At 37.8% G+C, this 19,856-nt stretch overlaps 1 protein-coding gene across 6 annotated transcripts in view; it reads left to right on the forward strand.

Moving 5' to 3' along the window:
* The first annotated feature begins 7,022 nt into the window (after window positions 1-7,022).
* The window catches only part of LOC127412332 (coiled-coil domain-containing protein 102A-like), a 116,704-nt gene continuing 103,870 nt past the window's right edge, over window positions 7,023-19,856 (forward strand). For 2 of the 6 annotated variants that reach the window (XR_007892453.1, XM_051648634.1), the window contains exons 1-2: window positions 7,036-7,162; window positions 17,237-17,409. The gene's annotated coding sequence lies outside the window, so the exon portion shown is untranslated. Of the gene's footprint in view, window positions 7,163-11,952; window positions 12,037-17,236; window positions 17,410-19,856 lie in introns of all 6 variants that reach the window. The other 4 variants (XM_051648800.1, XM_051648881.1, XM_051648716.1 and 1 more) reach the window with 4 other exon arrangements.

Here is a 19,856-nt window from a genome sequence, read left to right on the forward strand (position 1 = left end):
CAGTGCTGTTTAGAATGGTGATGGGGGTCAGTGTTGGGGTGTTCCTCCTAAAGTCCACAATCATCTCCACCGTTTTGATCATGTTCAGCTCAAGGTTGTTTTGACTGCACCAGCCAGCCAGCTGTTTAACCTCACTTCTGTATGCAGACTCATCATCATCTCGGATGAGGCTGATGACAGTGGTGTCATCTGCAAACTTCAGGAGCTTGACAGAGGGGTCCTTGGTGATGCAGTCATTGGTGTAGAGGGAGAAGAGTAGTGGGGAGAGCACACATCCCTGGGGGGCACCAGTGCTGATTGTACAGGTGCTGGAAGTGAGTTTCCCCTGTCTCACAAGCTGCTGCCTGTCCGTCAGAAAGCTGGCAATCCACTGACAGATAGACATGGGAACAGAGAGTTGGTGTAATTTATTCTGGAGTATGGCTGGGATGATGGTGTTGAAAGCTGAACTGAAGTCCACAAAAAGGATCCTTGTATATGTCCCTGGTCTGTCCAGATGTTGCAGGATATGATGCAATCCCATGTTGGCTGCATCATCCACAGACCTGTATGCTCGATAAGCAAACTGAAGGGGATCTAGAAAGGGTCCAGTGATGTTCTTCAGGTGGGCCAACACCAGTCTCTCAAATGATTTCATGACCACAGATGTCAGGGCAACAGGTCTGTAGTCATTATGTCCTGTGATTTTTGGTTTCTTTGGGATGGGGATGATAGTGGAACATTTGAAGCAGCATGGGACTTCACACTGCTCCAGTGATCTATTGAAGATCTGTGTGAAGATGGGGGCCAGCTGGTTAGCACAGGATCGAAGACATGCAGGTGAAACGCAATCTGGGCCCTGTGCTTTCCTTATCCTTTGTTGTCGAAAGACGTGGCTCACATCGTCTTCACAGATCTTAAGTGAAGGTTAAGTAGCAGGAGGGGGGAGGAGGGGGGTTGCAGGAGGTGTTGGTGTTTGTGTGAAGTGAAGGTCAGAGTGGGTGTGGGGTGTGAGATTGGGCCTTTCAAATCTACAGTAGAATACATTCAGGTCATCAGCCAGTTGTTGGTCCACCACAGGGTTGGTGGCAGCAGTCCTGTAATTCATAAGCTGTTTCATGCCACTCCACACTGATGCAGGGTCGTTAGCTGAAAACTTGTTTTTCAGCTTCTCAGAGTATCTTCTTTTAGCTACTCTGATTCCCTTATTCAGTGTGTTCCTGGCCTGACTGTACAAGAATTTATCCCCATCTCTGCCTGAGTTCCTCTGTAAACCATGGTTTGTCATTGTTAAATGTTAAATAAGTCCTAGTAGGAATGCACATATCCTCACAAAAACTGATTTATGATGTAACAGTATCTGTGAGTTCGTCCAGATTGGTGTCTGTAGCCTCAAAAACACTCCAATCAATGCAGTCAAAGCAGGCTTGTAGTTCCAGCTCTGCTTCGTTGGTTCATCTCTTTACAGTCCTTAATACAGGCTTAGCAGATTTTAATTTCTGTCTGTAGGTTGGAAGAAGATGAACCAGACAGTGATCAGATATTCCCAAAGCTGCTCTAGGAATAGAGTGATATGCATCCTTTATTGTTGTGTAGCAATGATCCAGTATATTTCTGTCTCTGGTTGGGCATTTAATGTGTTGTTTGTATTTTCTATTATTAAGAAACTATTCACCCATTTTCAACACCTAAATGTAAGTAAAAAACAACATTCCTTTAAGTATGAAAATCAGTCTATGTTTAATCTGTTCTGAATACTCAGTAAAACAGTAAATGGTTCAAATTGTTTTAAGGGCACTGTCATGTTGTCACATTAAGATTAGCAGCTCCATAAATACCTAGATTCCATCTGTGCTTGTACAAAGGATACAGCGGGAGAAAATACTGTAAAGTGATTAGTACTGTCCCCTACTGGAGAAGATCATGATTTTTCCTCATCAGATCAAATTTGCTTTATCTTCCTTTAATATATCTTCTTAACATTCATTCAGAAGTTAAACATTTTGTAAGAAGGAAAAATCTTTCTTGAATATTTTCCACAGATTTTGAAAGTACATAGTAGATTTTTTTCACCTCATATACGATACAATACAATACTACTTTATTCAACCTCAGAGGGAAATTGAGGCGTTACAGCAGCAGAGACATGACCACAAAACAATAGCAATACAGTAAATGCAACATAACACAATAATAAATATGAAAAAAGACAACAACAAAAAAATTAAAGTAAATAATCAATCACCATCATCATACTGCAGTAATGATAATAATGGAAATTAAAAATTTAACTTGCAGAAATGTTATGTAAGAATGGCGGACAGTGATAATTTCTGTAAAAATCACAGTGCTTGTAAATCATATCACATACACATACACACACCCATACACACACAATGACATTCCATATATATCCAACAACCTTGCTGTTCATAATAGTGCTAGTCAATGCATACAACCCAATATATTAAAAAATAAAAAATGTACATAAATTCATAACAATTTACACAGTATATAAACAATTAAAACAGTGTGCTTAATATGTGTATACTCTGCTGTGCATGCTTCAGTTCAGTGTACTGTTGTACATCCTAACTGCTGCAGATATAAATGACCTAAAGTAGCGTTCTTTCTTACATCAAGGAGGAATCAATTTCCTACTAAATGTGCTCTTCTGTGCATCAACAATGCTATGTAATGGGTGAGAGGTGTTGTATACAATGGCTGAGAGCTTAGCCAGCATTCTTCTCTCCATCACCACCTCTAGGGAGTCAAGACTGATCCTCAAAACAGTTTGTTCATGTCACCAGCCCTAATGCCGCTCCCCCAACACACAACAGCATAAGAGTATTGTTGCAACCACAGATTCATAGAAGGAATGGAGTATTACCCCCCGAACTCTAAAAAATCTCAGCCTCCTCAAAAAATAGAGTCGGCTCTGGCCTTTTTTTATATACAATGTCTGTGTTGGTGGCCCAGCTCAACTTATTATCCAAGTGCACTCCAGGGTATTTATAGGAGGTAACTATCTGAATGTCCTCCCCATGAATACTGACAGGAGACTGTGCTGGTTTTGCCCACCTGAAATCAACCACCATCTCTTTGTTTTATTGGTGTTAAGCTGGAGGTGATTCCGTTTACACCAGTCCACAAAGTTCTCCACCAGTCTCCTGTACACCTCATCACTAATACACCCCATGATCACAGAGTCATCAGAAAAATTCAGGAGGTGGCATGCCTCCGTATCATATTTGAAATCAGAGGTATAAAAAATGAATAGAAATGGTGCCAAAACAGTCCCCTGTGGCACACCTATTTTGCTGACTGTCAGATCTTAAATACAGTTCTGTAGACGCACATACTGCGGTCTGCCTGTCAGATAGTCTGTAATCCATGTTTCAGTAGGTACATCCACATGTGCTGCCCATAACTTATCTTGAAGTAAGCGTGGCTGTATAGAATTAAAAGCACTCGAAAAATCAAAGAATATAAATCTCACCATAATCCCTTGCTTCTCCAAATGCAGATAAGCCGTGTGTAGGAGGTGGATGATGGCATCGTCCACTCCCACTTGTGACTGGTAGGCAAACTGCAGTGGATCCAATAAAGTGCCAACCTGGGATTTAAGGTGGGGCAAGACTATCCTTTCGAGTGTCTTCATCAGATGCGATGTCAACGCCACTGGCCTGAAGTCATTCAGATCTTTACAGTTCCCAATTTTTGGCACTGGCACCACACAGGAAGTTTTCCAGCGGACCGGAACCTTTCCCAGACTCAAGTTCATATTAAACATCTACAGCATCACTCCACTCAGCTGTTCTGCACATACCATAAGGACCCTTGAGCTTATGCCATCAGGGCCCGCTGCCTTCCCAGCATGGAGCCTCCTCAATTCCCTCTCCACCTGCTCAGTTGTAATGCACAGGCCACAAGGAGAGTGGGGAGTGGGGGAATGAATGGATTGTATTGGTAAGTGTGATGTCAATATCTGAGAGGGAAAGGGAGGTGGCATTGCTAGTGGAATAGTTGATGGTAACAGCGTGGTTGGTACAGAGCCAATAGATGTATCAGTGCTGAACCAATTAAAAAAACCTATTCAGCTAATTGGCTCTGTCCATATAGCTAACTTTATGTAACAAACACATTCTTACAATTGCAAATATTAAAACCAGATTTTCCTTCTTTTTTGTAGCCATCTTAAATCTTGAGAAGTGATAGAACATTAAAATGTTCTTTTAAAATGCAATTAAATTATTTCATTTGTTTTAATATCTTTTTAATTACTTTTACAGTTTGAAACTAAGCTTCCAGAAATTATACATTCTCTTAACAACATGCATCCATGTTTCTAGTTACTAGCTGATCTACTGTGCAATGTGTCTATTCTGAGCAGTGTCTCAATAAATGTGTAATCTAAGCCTAAGCAAGCAGAATTCTTTGTGACCATTTTTTTTTTTTTTTTTAAGTGGTGCCCTTTAGCTTATTGTACCCTATTAAATAGTTATAAAGGTTGAGATGGAGCATTTATTTAAGCAATTATAGTCTTTATACTGTACAAAAGTCTGGGGAATTCTAGGTTAGGGTTTTTGGATATGGCTCCCCCTACTGGACTTCCTTTTTTCTGGCAGGGAATTTTTCCCCCATTTATTTTTACTCCGCCTCAACTGTGGTTATATACCAAAAGCTATACCTATATAGCTACTTTTCTCAATGTGTATGCCTACCATATTGTTGCATACAGTTCTTACAACCTAAATTAAGATGTTCTGCAAATGTGAATGATTGTGTTGTGACAAAATCTTGCACTAATTTGCCTAAAATCCTGTTTGTACATCTTATTTTCCACTCATTCTCTTGTGACTCCCCTAAATGAATCCAATCTTACTGACATATTCCCTCCCTTTGCTACCAATTATACTTTTTAAAATTCACACCGCCTCTGTCTCCTACCAAATACAGAAGGGGATGATAGTAAAGAGAGAGATGCAGTTGCTTTAGCAGGAGGTCTTATGGTTTATCTGTTGTCTGTGCACTTTGTTGGGTAATCTATACCTGCCACAATCAATCAGATTAAAGTTTTAGGTTTGGAAATGGTGCTCATGTTTGTGATGCTGATCCAACAACAGTGTGTTGTTTCATTTGCAGGCTGAGGTCACAAAATGTGTCTAGATTCTTTCCTCCTGGCATTCTTCCTGTGTTAAAATTGAGCACATCAGTAAATTATAGCCATTTTTGCACTTTTATGTATCTTAAAAAAGGGATAGTCAAATCGGTTTATAAATAGCCCTGCATTTAGTTTCTCTCCTATTCCCTTCAATCCTATTTTGCCAAGTAAGTTGCTTTACAAAATATACATTTTGCCAGTTTTGGTTCTTTACTTCTTGCATGAATAAGACACTGTGTTAGTCTGTATGTGTTTGTGTTTTTTTTTATTTTTCAAGAATTTATTTACCTGTCAGTCTAAAGTCTGGACACAATTGAACTTGTTTCTTTTTATCTTTAAAAAAAAAAAAAAAAAAATTCACTAAAGGCTAATGAGTAAAATGTACATTTGAATTTCTTTACAAAACTACTTTTTTACTGATGAGTTTGAGTGGATAGTGAAGGAAAAGCATCCAACAATTTACCCCCCCATCCTAAAAATTCCCCACCCCCCAAAGATCTTCGTATCGGCCCTGTTGTAACGATATATCGTGCCACAATATACAGTATATTGTGTATTGAAAGGGGTTCCTATGTATGCTGGACACTTGTTGTGATCTCTGTGGGGGCATTTTGAGTTTTAGGGTGAGCAAAGTGATTGCCTCTTTATCGGACCAGGAAGGGGGTGTCAGAAGTTTCAGGTGGGGTGTGGGAGGGGAATGCCCCCAAATAATACCCCCTTAGACCCAGTCATGTGTTATGCCCCTATTTACTTGTATTTTTGGGCACAAAATGACTGAGAGGCTTTTTATCATAAAATTTAGGAAAAAGGACTATTGCCTTGCCATTCTGAATGTACCAAGTGGAAGTCTAACACTTGGTCAGTGAATAAGCATTACTATAGAGATATCCTATTTACATCCAAACCTAATGACAATGAAACATAAAAAACAATTTCAGTGGTAACTAAGGTCCATTGAAACTGACTATAGTGTTACTGTTATTACAAATATATCTGCTGTAACATAAAAAAATAAAAATAAAAATAAAAATAAAAAAAAACATAGAAAGACTCTGAAAGCCTCTTGCACTGTTTGAAGGAGACACCATATTTAAGGGATAGCTCACCCTCATGATATCCCAGATGTGTATGACTTTCTTTCTTCTGCAGAACACAAACAAAGATTTTTAGAATAACTCAGCACTGTAGGTCCTCACAATGCAAGTGAGTAGGTACCAAAATTGTGAAGCTTCAAAAGCACATAAAGTCAGCATAAAAGTAATCCATATTAAATTCGTCTTTTGTTTTTGGTGATTCACATTCTTCGTGCATATCGCCACCTACTGGACAGGGAGGAGAATTTATAGTAAAAAAAGAACTTAAATATTGATCTGATTCTCACCCACACTTGCTTCTGAAGATATAGATTTAACCACTGGAGTCATGGATTACTTTTATGATGCCTTTATGTGATATTTGGACCTTCAGAGTTCTGGCCACCATTCACTTGCATGGTATGGACCTACAGCTATGTTCTTCTAAAAAAAATTAATTTGTGTTCTGCAGAAGAAAGAAATTCATACACATCTGTAAATGTATGAAAAGTAAATGATGAGAGAATTTACATTTTTAGACAAACTATAATATTGTGCACAGCAGTAACAGTAACTATATGGTATTTTGGCGGAATCTATGGTTACCACTGTCATTTTTTAAAAGTAATTTCGGCAAAATACAGGCTGTTAAAATAATAATAATAATAATAATAATAATAATAATAATAATAATAACATATATAAAATAAAAATAAATTAATGTGTGAAGCTGTATCCTTCAGCCTGGAAGTTTGTTGACGGGGAAGGCACCGCCTTCGCTCTGTTATCCCTCCCCTTCCATCCTCCGCTCACACTGCTTTTCCTTCGGTGGGAAAATTCCTGCTGGAACATCCGCGGTGGATTGAACTCGGCTGTTGTAGCGGAAAAACAGGCATCTGTGACACACGCCAGAGGATTTTCTTGCATGTTTTCACATATTGTTCAGGTAGGTGTATGATATATCAAGGCATGATCAGAGATGTGTTACTGTGAATTAGGTGAACAGCGGTGTCGAGTGACATTCAACACGACAGAAATGTGCACGCAGACGTCGATGTGGAAACGCTGAACTTCCAAAATATGCCCGTTTACCCGTAAATTGCTTCACTGTTTACTCTACAACCGATGTGTTGCTGTTACAAAGAATATCTTGTTACACGTTGGAAACGTAGTTGTTAATAAGAGCTACTTGAAAAAGAACCGTTAAGGAGGGTGAAAAGGTGAAGTTTATGGAGGTGTCATTGTTGTTAGCCTCTCTATAACTGTTATCACATTATGTTCATAGCATTACATTGGTTATATTCTCTTAAAGTAAATAAGGCAGCAATGCAAAGCTTAAAGCTGATTTAGGTACAGAGACACGGTTCAGTGTACAGATAAAAGTTCACTTTTATTTAAATCCGGAGTCATTTATTCGTGTTATATGACATATCTAAGATGTTACAGACTTAAATTTAACATAAGAACCCTAAGCAATCCGTTTAAATGTAGACTTTATAAGGGCTGTGGTTGTAGCTTCCAATGTTTTACTGAAAAAGTACAGAATGTATTTAGTCTTGAAACAAAAGAGACCTACAGTGCTCTCTCTCCATCCACTTCTTCTGCTGTATATACAGTTGAAGTCAGAAGTTTACATACATTAGGCAGTGTTGAGAAAGTTACTCTAAAAAGTAATTAAGTACTACTAATTTCATCTTCTACAGTGTAATTACATTACTGTACTAATTACTCTATCTGAAAAGTAATTGCATTACTTATTACTAATTACTTTCTAAAACCCTTATCAACCTCGACCAGATGAAAAATACAAGGATAGACATGAAACTGTTCTTTTAATTCTTTAAAATAAATCATATAAAATCAAATAAATTATTCATGAACTGGCCAAAGAATTTAAGGGGGCAGCGTTAAATTAGATACATATTTTAACATTAGATATTACATTTCGATTTTAAATTCACTATTGTTTTATATAGAATTGTTCTATAGTCTATACAGTATTTAACGCAATTACATCAGAAGTAACTATAATTAAATGACTGAAAAATTCAGAGTAATCCCTTACTTTACCTTTTTTAAATGAAAAAGTAATTTAAAAGTAATGCATAACACCCAACACTGCACTTAGGTTGAAGTCATTAAACCTAATTCTTTAACCACTGGATTTAATATTAGCAAATTATAGTTTTGGCAAGTCGTCTAGGACATCTATTTTGTGCATGACACGAGTCATTTTTCCAACAATTGTTTACAGACAGATTGTTTCACTTTTAATTGACTGTATCACTATTCAAGTGGGTCAGAAGTTTACATACACTAAGTTAACTGTGCCTTTAAGCAGCTTGGAAAAATCCAGAAAATGATGTCAAGCCTTTAGGCAATTAGCCAATTAGCTTCTGATAGGTTAATTGGAGTCAATTGGAGGTGTACCTGTGGATGTATTTTAATGTCTACCTTCGAACTCAGTGCCTCTTTGCTTTTCATCATGGGAAAATCAAAAGAAATCAGCCAGGACCTCAGAAAAAAATTTGTGGACCTCCACAAGTCTGGTTCATCCTTGGGAGCAATTTCTAAACGCCTGAAGGTACCACGTTTATCTGTACAAACAATAATACGCAAGTATAAACACCATGGGACCACACAGCCATCATAACCCTCAGGAAGGAGATGCATTCTGTCTCCTTGAGATGAACATAGATTGGAGCGAAAAGTGCAAATCACTCCCAGAACAACAGCAAAGGACCTTGTGAAGATGCTGGAGGAAACAGGTAGACAAGTATCTATATCCACAGTAAAACGAGTCCTATATCGACATAACCTGAAAGGCTGCTCAGCAAGGAAAAAGCCACTGCTCCAAAACCGCCATTAAAAAGCCAGACTACAGTTTGCAAGTGCACATGGGGACAAAGATCTTACTTTCTGGAGAAATGTCCTCTGGTCTGATGAAATAAATATTGAACTGTTTGGCCATAATGACCATTGTTATGTTTGGAGGAAAAAGGGTTAGGCTTGCAAGTCGAAGAACACCATCCCAACCGTGAAGCATGGGGGTGGCAGCATCATGTTGTGGGGGTGCTTTGCTGCAGGAGGGACTGGTGCACTTCACAAAATAGATGGCATCATGAGGAAGGAAAATTATGTGGATATATTGGAACAACATATCAAGACATCAGCCAGGAAGTTAAAGCTCGGTCGCAAATGGGTCTTCCAAATGGACAATGACCCCAAGCATACCTCCAAATTTGTGGCAAAATGTCTTAAGGACAACAAAGTCAAGGTATTGGAGTGGCCATCACAAAGCCCTGACCTCAATCCGATAGAAAATTTGTGGGCAGAACTGAAAAAGCATGTGCGAGCAAGGAGGCCTACAAACCTGGCTCAGTTACACCAGTTCTGTCTGGAGGAATGGGCCAAAATTCCAGCAACTTATTGTGAGAAGCTTGTGGAAGGCTACCCAAAACGTTTGACCCAAGTTAAGCAATTTAAAGGCAGTGCTACCAAATACTAACCACGGGTATGTAAACTTCTGACCCACTCGGAATGTGATGAAAGAAATAAAACTCTCTACTTTTATTCTGACATTTCACATTCTTATAAAGTAGTGATCCTAACTGACCTAAGACAGGAAATGTTTTCTACAATTAAATGTCAGGAATTGTGAAAAACTGAGTTTAAATGTATTTGGCTAAGGTGCATGTAAACTTCTGACTTCAACTGTAATAGTGTAATTTTGCTTGACCAACTGGCTGATAATGACTCTAGAAAAACAGGGCTTTTAAAATCTGTTTGATTGACATCTGTTTTCCTCCAGGCTGGGCTACCCCTTTAACGCCCAGTCAGGGCTCCAGACTGCGACTAAAATGGTCACAAATGCGACCAAAAATAATTGATTGTGACAATAATTTAACATCTTGTCACCACTGGTGACAGGCGGGTTGTGTGCGTTCATATGTGGTTTCGTCAGATATAATCTTGTGAGTTATTGAATACATCATTAGAGCGCACCACCAATGTGTCTTGCGCTGATTTTCATCCGTTCTGTTTCTGACGAGCTTGCTGCACCGTACACAACAACAAACCCAGCACGAAAGAGTCATGAACAAATGACTCTTTTGAACCGGGTCTTTTTCATGAATCATCTGAAAAGAACTGAGGGTTTGAACTCAGGAGCTCAGGTAAGCAGTTTGAATCAGATTCAGTTTCTCAGCGAATCAGCCATCAGTGAGCTCACATCTGGGGTGCAGACATTTCAAAATAAGAGTCCCAAGTGTATTTCGGCTTCTTTATAATTAAAAGTCCCATATAGTGTACCACTTTTTTTTCTTCTGGTAATTATTGATTGGGATTGGAGCAGCACAATAAACTGCATCTGGGATTTCATTCAATTTGCACTCTTGTAGTCTCTGTGTCTGGGCCTTCCGTTATCCGTAAAGAAAGACTAAGGCAATAAAAAAATAAAAAAATAAAAAAAATAAATAAAATATATTTGCTTTTGACAACTAGAACAATTGAGGGACTTGTACACAACTATAACACAAGGTGCAAACATTCATTGATGCTCAAGAAGACAACACACTACTATATGCATACAATACTTTATGTAATTATCTGTAATGTAGATTCTGAAGAGCAATACTAAATAAAAAAAATATTTTATCTGTTATATTTGTATAAATTCTGAAAGGGGTGTGAACATTTTAGACAAAAGGGAATGTAAACTTATCTTCTCAACTATATATACTGTTTATTAAACCTCCGATTAATGGGATATCAGCTGTCTTTCTTTTTCTTTTTATCTTGTTTCTGAACAGCAATCTAAATCGAGCAATTCTGACTAAAAACAGCCATTGAGCTCCTTAATGTTTTAATTTAGGAGCCAATAGCTCTTAAGTCATTTTTTTAGTCTGGAGCCCTGACAGTTGTAAAACAGATAAAAAAGGGGGCCTCCTCCGCTCAAAAACGTTGTTAATTTGAGGTCGTACAAGTTTCATAAAGCTACAGCGAGGCTCACTTTTTCCATTCTCAGAATAGCAAATCCATGACCACCGAGAAATACACTTTGGTGATAAATCCTCTAAGAGCTGCCAAAGGATGTTATCCTTCTGAGTTATAATTATCCAGGAATATGGATTTGCTTTCTGAAAACACACCATCTACAGAAAAGTTTTGTAAATTGTGTGAGGAAAGAATTTGCCTATTTATTGTACATGGGACCAATGTTTCACATATTTCTCTTTCTTTTGTGTCTGTCTGCATGTTTTTTTTTTTCTTCAGCAGTTTTTTTTTTTTTAAACAAATGTTCTTGATCCCACATTTGGAACATTCTGGTTGCCCACAGATGTAGTGATTTCTTCCTCCTCTCTCTCAGTTGCTCCTCTGCATCACTTTATAAAAAGAGGAACAGTCAAGGCCACACTGAGCCTGGCCCTGTGGCCGCCCTAACCACTACCATCCCGATTGCAAAGGCCAATGACCAGACAAGATTGAGTTTGAATATAGCTTGTCAGTTCCAAAGACTCTGGCCTTGTGTAAATGAAGTCTCTGTGTCTTAAGATCTTAAAATCAAAATGGCACAGAAACTAGAGAACAGTCATGGTTTGTTTGGTACACTAAATCTGCACATGATTTTGTGATCTTGCTCTAGCAGGATCTTTGTAATAGTGATATTAATGTATTTAGATGTCAGTGGCCTTCACATCATCTTGATTTAATTACGCATCTTGTTTTGGTCTAAAGGTCAGACCTGCTAGACTCCCCTCACCTTCTCCTGTCAACCTGGCAGTGGTCAGCAGATGGTGGATTGCTTTGTGAAATACCTCTGTAAGCCACTGAACCTCCCTCTATCTCAAGGAATTATCTTCACTGACGGTAGCACACCAAGCATTGAGGCAGCTAGCCAGGCAAATGGAAGGCGAAAAAGCACTAATGCCCCTTCTGAATTGCTTTTCACTGAAAAGAGAACAACTTGTGTGAGTGGTTGCTATTGCAACCTCACGTTTTCAGACAAATCAGACCCATCTGCTTGCTGGCTGCATGTAGACAGAGAAGTCCAGAATACGAGAATGGTTGTGATTTCATATTAGGTTTCATGTATGTGCTTGTATGTTTGTTTTTTTATTAGAAAGCTCTTCTTTGTCTAAGCTCACGTACAAAACCCACATCCTTTCCCCATGTTTTGATGGAATGCTTCAAATGCAATACCAAAGTACGTAGGGTAGTGAGACTGTTTCGTTCTACATTTGAGTATCTGTGCTAAAGGGATAGTTTACCCAAAAATCAAACTTCTGTCATCATTTACTCACCCTCATACTGTTCCATACCACGTGAAGATGTTAGTAGGTATGTGAGTCTCAGCCACCATTCACTTCGCATCATTTTTCCATACAACAAAAGTGAACATTAGAGTAAGTAAAATTATTATTTTTTTTAATGTATTTATTTTTTGTGAACTATTCCTTTATGAGCTTTGCACCTTTCACAGAAAAACAGCTGTTTTATGTTGCATCATGATCTGACAGTGTACTTTCATTCGTTGTCAGTTAAATGCATTCCAGTGGTCCACACCCATCCCTTAACTTCTCATGCACAGTTTGCTCACCTTTAAACCCTTCATTTTCCTCTTTCTGGTTCCCTTTCTCAGCCCTCCTTCATCATGGGCTCTAATCAGATGTGATAGATTTGTAATGCTACCTCTGACGGAAATGTTTCTGTTTCACACAGTTCAGGCATGTGCAGACAGAATTAATTGGCAACAGGAGATCTGCTTCTCCTGAATGATTGATAATCTCTGAATGTGAAATACAACCTCTCTGACAGCAGATCATCAGGAAACCAAACCGTGGTCATTGGAGTTGAGTTTATTGTCCTACAGTCTGACAGCCCTCTTGAGGTACCTCACCCCTACTGTGATAATTCCAGCCAGCTCTGAGCTCTGTGTGACCGCAGACCTTTTGTGTGGCCTCTTGACAATCCTTGGCATCAGATACATTTTCACATTCTCTAGCTGTTTGGTAAAGTCAGTTCAGGATTTTCCTGTGGAAGCCCCTAATTGGAAGTGGCAGCTTTGGGCTGCTAAGTTCATGATTAGCATTTCTGTGATACACAGTGGTTCAGTGTGATTAGTACAAGTGTGCTGGTGAAGCCTCAAAATTTTGAGAGAGAGCAATGGGTAGTTTTTGTAATGCTACCACTGCCTTCTTTATCCGCTTATAGGCTTTGTCTGTGTATTTGAATTAAATTGACGCCTATGCTACAGAGGTAGTAGAGACAACAATGCAGGATTTGCTCTTTTTGTAGGTTTATTGGTCAGATGTTGTGTTTGCCTTTGGTCTAAATTCCTGGAGAAATAAATGAATCTTAGTATTATCAATTTTTAGATTATTCAGCCTGTGGTCTTGAGGACAGGTCAAGCTAACTGCGCCAGTGGATGCTGCATGAGTTAACACTGCAAATCATGTTTTTGGACAGACTTTTTCCAGCATTTGGCTCAACCATTGTCTGTGGATTACTTTCACACACACAAAAAACTAAGCATTGAGCCAAAAGTCCCCTGTAAATGAATGGTGTCCTTATTTTTGCAACATGATAGATTCCAAGAGCTTAGATCTGTTCCACTAAGCTTGATAGTATTTTTGTGTGAATCACTCAAAATAGTGTAGTTGTACTAAAAGAAATAACTTCAGCATTCCGAATCTTTTTACTGGGAAGTGACTTGTTTTATTATTAGATATCTATGAAATGGGAGGATAAGGACTGTTAGCTCTGATTTTGATGCATGGAGCTTGGATTAGGATTGGTGATAAGAAATATTGCAGTTTCACATATTAGGTATTTTTCCACAGCAGGAACTTTTCCTAGTTCCTGGAGCTTGGCCCTATTTCAGGTTCTCATTGTTTTTCCACCACTTGAGCTAGTTTCACTTGGAACTAAATCCTGAACCAAAACTTGAACCTTTTTAGTACCTGCTCCGGAGTTGGTAATTTGAAATTGGTTGGAGTCAGAATAGCAAACATTTCTCGTTGGTCAAGAAAAATGTGTCATTAGCCAGTAGACAGCCGATACCGGACATTTTTAAAAGTCCGGTTTGTAACCTTCATTGAAACTTTTGAGTTGTTGCTATTGTAGGCTTTTCAAATCAAAATTGATAGATAGACAGATTCGAAGCTGCTGTGCTGGATCATCTGAATATTTATGGAGAAGAACAAATTCAGCGCGAGTTTGAAATGTCGACCAGAAACAAGGTGTGCAATTAATGTGATTATCTCGTGAAGTTTGGCTTTGACGACATTAATATATGTTGATTAAAAATAAAGAAAATTAAACAAGACTACATAAGAACAAAGGATCATAAAATCATTTATGTTCCATGATTATTGGGTAATATATTGTTATTTATATAGTTTGCTCATTTTACTGTTCAGTGCTTTAAATATTTTGCTTACCTTTTTGCACTGCTTACCTCCCTTGCACCATTTAAAGGCTTCATTGTTTGTATTATGCATTAATAAAGATGTTTTTATTTTACCTCAAGAGTATAAGTGAACTGAAGCACACAAAAGTTACGAAAAAGCAACAAATAAAATGGAGTGGAGTCAAGATGTAGGTAGCGTTAAAGGAATAGTTCATCCAAAAATGAACATTCTCTCATTATTCACTTACTCTGATGCCATCCCATATGTGTATGACTGTCTTTCTTCAGCAGAACACACATTAAGATTTTTAGAAAAATGTTGAAGCTCTGTAGGTCCTTATAATGTAAGGAAATGGGTGCCATCTGGCTGCTGGCAGTTTGATGGTACAAAAGGCGTATTTAGGCAGCATAAAAGTAATCCACACGACTCCATTCGATCAATTAATGTCTTCTGAAGTAAATCAATAGGTTGGTGTAAGAAACAAATCGATAATTAAAACGTTTTTAACATTAAATCTTTGCTTCCGCCCAGTGCTGTATCGCTGTTTGAAATGAACTAACTCTCGCATGACGTTCGTTCCTCTGTTGTATACAAAGCGCACGCTTCCGACTTCTCACGTGTATGTGCCATAGTGCTTGCATCACTGGTGCGTCGACTGTTGGCAGGAAGCAATTTTTTTAAGTTAATGAAGTTTTAATTATCAGTTTGTTTCTTACACCAACCTATGGATTTGCTTCAGAATCCTAAATGAAATAACCCGTCAAACATTATAATCTCTCTATTGCTTGATTTTACCCCTACTGCGCTAAAGTGCTTTAGGTTAAAATGGACCATTTCTTCCATGTAATGTGTGTCCAAAGATGAAATCCCATTCCCCACTTTTATTGAATAATGTGTGTGTCATTTAATATTCTCTCTGTTCTTTACAGTTAGTTAAAAAAGTAAAAATAAATATTAATTTTAATCACAACTAAAAAAAACAAGACTTCTATCTCATTAATAAATTAACCGCAACACCTGTGCGAGTCTGTGAGATGCGCGTTAAACTCTTAAAGTGACAGTACCATTATAGCGCTAGTTATACAAATGAATGTAAACTTACTGTTATGACTTGTAAATTGTACACATTATTTCAAACATTGACATCTTATATCATTATTTTAAATACAAATTTAAGAAATAATATTAATTGATAGAAAGTACAATTTTTATAGTTTTAAAAAGTTTAAAAGTACAAACAAATTATTAAACAAATAAATATATACTTTCACATACTTTTTCAGGACAGGTTCTTTTCAGTGCTATTGCTTGTTTTGCACCTGATCAGCCTGAATGTAGTACACTATTTTTGAAGGCTCATTTGTTTGTGATCTTTTCTTACAGTGGAAGGTATATGAGAAACTCTTAATATTTTAACTTTGAAGATTTATATTGTGTATTAAAGAACTTTATTTTGAGAAATAATAATGTTCATTTTGCGCAAACATAAAAAAATATCTAGTTATCTAGTGGTTGACCGATATATCAATGAGACTTTTGTTAATTATCAGCACTGACCGATACATTTCACCTGCTTGCATGTGAAGCAACTGAGATAAGTAAACAACCAGTCATGGTTTTTGTTTTTATGTGCCATCGTGTTACTACAATAATAGACCGGTGTGCAACACAGTCTCATTTAAACAGTCCACATATCTGAGCCGCGGCAGATGCGTTTGAGCTCATAATGTTAAAGTGCTTGCCTGTTTTTCTCTCCTCAACAGTTCCCTGTAACTGTCTTATCTAATGATAAAAAGGCAAATATCAATAAAACTAATATCATACATACTGTCTGCTCATATGCACATATCTCATTTAAACAGATGTAATAAACCAACCTCACACAACTTAAGCAGATCTAGCATCCTGTGGAGCGCTCATTTATATACCTCTAAAGCATGTATTCTAACAGCCTCTCCTCAGCAGATCCCTGTCACTTTTAACTTTCTTTTCTAATGATAAATGGCAAATATCAATAAAACTTCTATTATATACCATTTGCAAATAAGCAGATATCTCATTTAAGCAGATGTAATTCCCAAACCTCACGAAAATCCAGCATTTTCTTCCTCTTGAGTGCTCATCTAATATCTTCCTCTGAAGCGCGTATTCTATCTGCCAGAATCAAAACTTCAGGATCAGAAGTTCCGCTGATTCACAAATCATGACTGGCAGTCTGTGACAATCCTAACAGGCGATCCAGGCAATTTAAACTATCAGGAGATTGCTGCTCACGCTGGATTAGAGACTATTCAGCAGAGACGGGCCACTTCTATTAAAATGAATGGGAAAAATTGGAACGCCCATCCAAGAGGCTCTAGCTCCCAATGGTCAACGGATGTAGGAAGGAAGTCTCGCCTTACTAGTAAAAGAGGCAGTCACCTTTTAGAGAGAGACATCGCCTGTCAATCATCTCGAGAACGTGCATTAGCTATACAAGCTGGGAAATTTGCGTTTTTTTTACCGTAATCTGAGGTAAAGAATTGCAAATTATGATACCAGTGTTGTCAGATTTTACTGCTGATTTGAAATATGTTCTTTGATCATAATCTTGACCAACCGTTTTTTAGATTTCGGTGTTCCCCCATTCAAGTAGATAGGAGCTGCACTGGCATGACTGAAAATATTCTCCTGGGAGCGTTCCAGACATGGCTGACAGTGGACTGACTTGCTAGAAAGACTTTGGCTGGATCCGCACAAGCACGTGAGTGCATCTTCAAAGTAAAAGCGCTTCACGTGTGCTGTAAGTAAATGTCATATTCACTGTGCACTGTATGTACAATTGGTTTGATTCTGTATTTTTTGAGAAAATGCGATTGCTAACATGGACATGCCATCTTCAAAATGGTTGCTGGACTACTGTGTGTACTGTTACATCCTTCCTAATATATTAACAATTTCTTCATGTGCAAATAAATTATAAAATGACTAAACAGAAATTTAATGACTAAACAGAAATCAGAAGAAACTGCTATCTACCATTTAAAATACAATATTATTTTTTAGATAATTTTTTACAAAGTTAAAGTTTTGTGTGAAATTGAGTAAATATAGTGCTAAATAAGAGTTTGTTAATTTTTTTTAAGCAATTTTATGTTTGTTTGTTATTTAGTATATTAAATTGTATGATATATTGGCATTGTATCAACCTATCGGTTTATTAACAAAACATATTGGTCAATCACTAATCATATCAAATCGAGATAATATTGAATCGTGAACCTCATATCGTATATATCAAACCAAATTATTAGATAACTGTATCGTTCCATCCCTAGTAACCAGAAAATATTTACAAATATTTTGTTGGAGAATAAATGTTCGAAAAATAATATTCCTATTCATGCATGAAGACTGTTGTACCCTTTTGTGAACTGGTACTCTGTTAATGTTCATTGCACCAATATTCCTCTCTCATTACAGCTTTGCTCCTCATCACTGGTGTTGTTTTGAATTATTGCAATATTCACTACATCAGTCTGCAAGCTCATTCAGATAAGCATTGGGCAAGCATATACTGTGTTCACACACAGGTAATGTTTTTTCAGCCCGTTCTTCTGTCACTTCCCCAGCTGTGTCTCTGGACTGTATATTATGGTGATGACCTCAGTGCTTAAGTTAACAGAGCCTGGTCAAGACCACACGAGCTGTTCAGAAAGACATGTGGAAAAAGCAGTTGTTTGTACAGGTTTCATGTGGAACTTGAAGTATGGTGTTTGAAATATCATAGATTTCATTTGTTTGACAGTTCATCACACTTCTGTTGTAAATTTTAAAAGAGAACCTGTAAATTCGCTATATAGGCTATTCATGTTAATGGGACAAAACGATCTATGCCAAAGCATTACAAAAATAAAATAAACACAATTTTTCTGACCCTTGTTGTTTACCTGCATGTGTTGGATATTGAAGGAAATCTCGATAAAGATCATTGGCACTTTATTGTTGGAGCCGCAGGAAGTCTGATAGAATGGGGGTCAGAGTCAAAAGGATGTTGTCTCAGGGGCACATGATGACCCACTGCCCCCCTCACTCTCATTACTGTAGAAACAACTCTTCAACCCGTCTTCAGAGTGGTTATGTCACCTTTTAGCCCTGTAGTAGAGGCCAATCCAGCTGGGAATAAATGCACTACATCATTATATAATCTCTGCCTCCCTGTTGCCAATTAGCTTGCACCCTAGGCCCATAAGCAGTCTGCCAGATGCACCATAGCAGTGGTCTGTGGGTTTGAGAGGGAAGGGCTGTGGCGTACAGTCTATGAGTGGTTATTAAAGAGGCCCCTCTGTGAGTTCACACAAGCCTAGAGATTTGGACTGCTAGAGGAACCGGACCCTTCACCCCTTTTTTAAGGCTTGTCAAACAGGCATATTCTATTTAAAGAGCTTAAAGGAGTAGTTCACCCAAAAATTAAAATTCAGTTTTTTTCAGGACAAAGGGAAGTGATAATGACTCATTTTAAAGCTTAAGGACCTAAAAAGTATCATGAAAGCATCATTTGCCAAGTCGTCTGAGGGCATATGACAGGTTTTGGTAAGAAACAACCTGAAATTTAAGTCATTTTTCAGTGAAGGTTTGTTTCATGTTCATGAGCACTATGAGAGAAGCATGTTTACAGCAGCTCGTGTGTTCATATGATTTAAAGTGGGTCACTATCATTTGCGGTAGTATTAAAAAGATGACCTTTGATGTTCAGTAGGGAAAATTTTTTTTTTTTGGAATGAACTATCCCTTTAAGTTCAAGCAAAAACTAAAAGAACCATGCATTTTACAAATGTCCTTTAATATTTTGGCAGATATGGGTATGATTATCATACCTTCAGAGGGAGAGTGAAGGATCCTGCCTTGAGTGGACAATATCTGGCATGGAATTGGTAGATATTGTGTGGCTATTGTGTTTTACCACTGAGGATGTAGATGAGAAAACCATGACATTGCTTTATTATATGTTGACATCAGACATCTCTTTAATAATTGTGTTAGGAGACCCCTTCCTTTTAGATACAATCAGCTTAAGGTCCCCATGGTGTCCTCAGATTACTTTTCAGTTGGTTCTTGATTGACTGCTTTAAAGCCAGCTGTATGATTCTGTCCATTGAGATCACCGCTGTGTGTGCTTGGCAAGAATGCATTTCGACTGTGAATCCTGCTGAACCGTACCTCAATGAGGATGATTTATCTTAAAATCAT

The sequence above is a fragment of the Myxocyprinus asiaticus genome, chromosome 1, assembly GCF_019703515.2.
Source record: "Myxocyprinus asiaticus isolate MX2 ecotype Aquarium Trade chromosome 1, UBuf_Myxa_2, whole genome shotgun sequence".
Lineage (NCBI taxonomy): Eukaryota > Metazoa > Chordata > Actinopteri > Cypriniformes > Catostomidae > Myxocyprinus > Myxocyprinus asiaticus.